The sequence below is a fragment of the Enhydra lutris genome, unplaced genomic scaffold, assembly GCF_002288905.1.
Source record: "Enhydra lutris kenyoni isolate GAN:26980312 unplaced genomic scaffold, ASM228890v2 scaffoldscaffold342, whole genome shotgun sequence".
NCBI lineage: Eukaryota > Metazoa > Chordata > Mammalia > Carnivora > Mustelidae > Enhydra > Enhydra lutris.
The window spans coordinates 22605-26891 of NW_019154426.1; the positions used below are offsets into that span (position 1 = coordinate 22605).

General features: G+C 36.9%; 1 long non-coding RNA gene across 1 annotated transcript in view; it reads right to left on the bottom strand.

Moving 5' to 3' along the window:
• The window catches only part of LOC111140264, an 18280-nt gene that overhangs the window by 12433 nt on the left and 1560 nt on the right, over positions 1 to 4287 (bottom strand). The window lies entirely within an intron of this gene.

Consider the following 4287-nt stretch of genomic DNA (forward strand, 5'->3'; position numbering starts at 1 on the left):
GGAACTTTTAGGAATAGTAATGAGTGGAGTGGAGCTTACACAGTGTTTTGAAATACAGTGTTTTTTAAAAATGTTATCTGTTTCTGAAGCTTTCCTTGGACCTCATTATAATTTCTCCACATCATCTCTGAACTTGGTTCTTTTTTTAGGAAATATGTTATCTAGTTACATCTTTATCTGTCTATATCCATCTGTATAGCTTATCTATATCTACCTCTGTATCTGTCTACTTCTATTACTCATGTTTTCAGGCAATATAAAATAGCTATATCAAGATAAATGTTCTTAAGATGAAATTCAGAGGAAAAATAAAATTCGTTTTATAAGAAAAAGTTTTAATTTAAAATGCTATTCACGGGCTCTTTTCAACTCTGCAAAAAAGAAAAAAAAAGCATTTGATTATTTAGGATATTCTTAGTTGGGATGGTTGTGATTTACCTTGTTCCTTTATGTCCATTTTAAAATGGCCATGTTGCAGCTTTGTCAAGTACAGGGCTCAGCAAACAATGATTCCTGGGAGTCCACTGCCTGGTTTTGTTTTGTTTAAATAATGTTTTATTGGCAAACGGTCCCACTCGTTTGTTTGCCTATTATCCCTAGCTGATTTCGTCTCACAATGGCAGAGGTAAATGATGACAACCTCCATTGTCCATGAAGACAAATTTATGATATGGTCCTTTACACAAAGAGTTAAATATGGATTCAAATTCAGGAATTATGTACCTTGCAAATTATATTAGGTGACCTAAATAGTCTGATGATGAGTTCTGAACCCAATAAAAATAGACTGTAAGGAAAAGTGGTCATAGCAATCCTCTATCGCCTTCAACCTTTCTTTTTTCTTTATTTATTGATGTGTTTGTTGATATGTTGACATACAATAGATTCCATATATTTAGAGTGTACAATTTAGTAAGTGTTAATAATTGTATACACCCATAAAACCATCACCAAAATAAAAATAATAAACCTTTCCATTACCTTCAAATGCTTCAGTATACCCTGCTGTAATTCTGTCCCTCTGCCTCTCATTTCCTTCATTTTACTCCGTGATTACTAGGTTTGCTGTCATTACAGATTCATTTGCACTTTCTAGAGTTTTATGTGAATGTAATCATAATTTATAAAATAATTTCCTCTGGCTTCTTTAACTCAGCATAATTATTATGACATTCGTTCCTATTTTGGTGTGATGTGTTTCTTATAATGCGTTTTATTTTTAAACATAATTTTATACATATAATGTATTACATTTTTATTTAAATAATCAAATATGTTTTTGAGAGATTTAAAGAATTAAAAAATAGGATATATTTATCAAGTAGTTAAATTCTGGGATCTACATTTTCTGTAGAGCCTATATTGTGCGATCTTTAGTCTACGTAAGGGAGTCTTTTTAACGTTTCTTAGAGAGTGGAACTTCTGGTGAAGTAATTTTTCAAAGCTCGTGTATCTGGAAAGAAGTCTTTATTTTGCCCCATACATTTAAAATATATGTTAGCTGGGTATAGAATTCTAAATTTGCACTTCTTATCGGTCAGTTCTTTTAGACAGATCTTCCGTCTACTTTATTGTATTGTTTCTACAAAAAGTATGCTGTAATTCTTAAGTTTCTTCCTCTAAAGGTAACATTTTCCCCCTTTTGCTGCTTTTGTGATTTTTTTCTGGGGTGCCTGGGTGGCTCAGTCATTAAGTGTCTGCCTTTGGCTCAGGTCATGATCTCAGGGTCCTGGAATCAAGCCCTGCATCATGCTCCCTGCTCAGCGGGAGGCCTGCTTGTCCCTCTCCCCCTCCCCCTGCTGTAGTCCCTCTCTTGCTGTCTCTCTCTCTGTCAGATAAATAAATAAAATCTTTAAAAAAAAAGATGTTTTTTTTTCTTCATCATTAATTTGGACACTTGAGTTTCTTCATCCGAAGGGAACATTTTTATCCCCTTTTGCTGCTTTTAAGATATTTTTTCTTCATCATTCATTTGGAAAGTTGGATTATAAGAGGACTTTAAGTTTTTCTTAATGTTCCCTGTGGTTGGAATTCATTGGGCTTTTTGCATCAGCTTCTATCAAATTCCAAAAGGCTTTCAGACATTATTTCTTGAAATATGTTTTTATTCTCTCCCTTTAGAGACTCAAATTATACATCCATTAGGTTGCTTAAAGTTCTCCCACAGTTCAGTTATGATTCTTAAATTATTGGTTGATTCCCTTTTCTGTTTCATGTTTGTTATTTCAAACTCATTAATAATTCTTTGATAGTGGAATATTTCCAATTTTCTCATTGAGTGTGTTTTACATTTTAGATAGTGTAAACTTTTTTTTAGAGATTTTATTTATTTGAGAGAGAGAGAATGAGAGAGAGAGAGAGAAAGAGAGCATGAGAAGGGGTAGGGCCAGAGGGAGAAGCAGACTCCCGGCCAAGCAGGGAGCCTGATGCGGGACTCAGTCCCAGGACTCCAGGATCATGACCTGAGCTGAAGGCGGTCACTTAACCAACTGAGCCACCCAGGTGCCCTAGATATTGTAATTTTCAACTCTACGCCTTTGAATTGGGTTCATTTTTATAGTTTCTATACCACCTGAAAACACAGTCTGAGTAACCATTTTTAATGGTCTTGGTCTGTCAATTCTAGTCCCCTCTCGGCTGGCTTTAGCTAGTTCATTTTTCTCCTCTTACGGGTCACAGTCTTCTGCTTCTTATCATCCTTACAAATCTTTGACTAATATACTAGACATTGTGTAGTTCACACCGTTGCACGCTGGGTATTTTTTGTATTCATAAATATTTATGACATTTATCCTAGGATGCAAAGAAATTACATAGAAACAATTGGTATCATGTGGTCAAGATTTGTTAGGTGGCACCGGAAGAGCATTTAGTACAGGGTTTGTTATTCCCACTACTGTGTCAAGACCCTTCTGAATACTCTCTCCAATAGCCCGATTTTTATATTCCCCAGACTGAGGACAGGCTTGGAACAGACACATCTCAGGTATTTATTACCCAGCTTAAGGTAGTTTCCGCATGTGCATGGGCTTACGAGTACTCAGATGAATATTCAAGGAGACCCTTTTAAGGTGTGGAGTTCTCTGTACAGCTCTCTCCTGTACTTTTCTATCCTGTAACCTCTAGCTGTCTGGAGTTCGCTGGCTCTACAGGAATTCCCTATCACGATGGCACAGCCTGGAAGCACCCTCGAGGCAGTAAACTGGAGCAGTTATAGGACTGATCTTATTTCTCAGGAATTACTGATTCCCCCTTGCCTGATGCCCAGTCTCTTGTTTCAAATATTGTATGTGTGACGCAGATGCGTGTGTGTTTTACTGTTTTAAGCGTGTAGGGGTGGATAAATCTAGCCCCTGTTACTCTATCTTGACAGAAAGAGGAAGTCCAATCATAACCATTAAACCAGCTCATCACATGTATTTTCAAAGTTCAGTAAGGCCAGTTGCAGATAGATTAGATCTGTTGTCCATAATTGCTCCAATGTAATCGGTTTCATGCAAACATCGGCTTTACCTCGGATTTCCTGCTTTAATACTTAGAGAATGATTGACTAATTATGCTCCGTTTCCATTTGATAAGATACAGCTCCAAGACTTTTGATTCTCTTGTTGAATGCCAGGCCCACAATTTGAAGGGCCTAGTCACAATTTGAATTTGATGGGAGACAATTTGGGCGTTCAAAGACAGAACCAATGCTCCCCACAAGTTGCTTAGCTCTTAGGTCCTTAATCTTTTCCACAAATTAGAAATTGAGATAAGAATAAAATGATATTATGTTGACCTCTGAGTCAGGATCTTAAGGCACCTAAAAATTTCGGGCTCTCAGTATGACTGTTGCTCTTTGAATAAGTGCCATCCCTATACCAAAATTCAATAGAGAAGGTATATGAGGGGAAGCCGGGGTTTATTAAAAACCTACTATGTAATGCCCTTGGTATATTTCTCTATTGTTTACATATATTTTTATTAGGACATGATTCTGTTTAGCCAGTTAGTAGTTCTTACATTTGACGGAGCAAGTTCAGAATGATTATGTATTCAACAAGTACTTATTGACTACCTATCAAATTCAAGGCACAGTGTTAGAAACCTGAGTGCTACCCTGGGAACACACGCAGAAAAAATGATGTCAAACCCCGCACCACAGCTGTGTCTCTTACTAACCCACCTGGACCAGAAATGGATGGATCGGAGCACCTTCTTCTAAGTGTTATCTCTGATACTTTACCCAGGTACACGTCCTATATACTGTCACCTGCCAAGAAGGTTGGAATGGCGGCCAAAGAC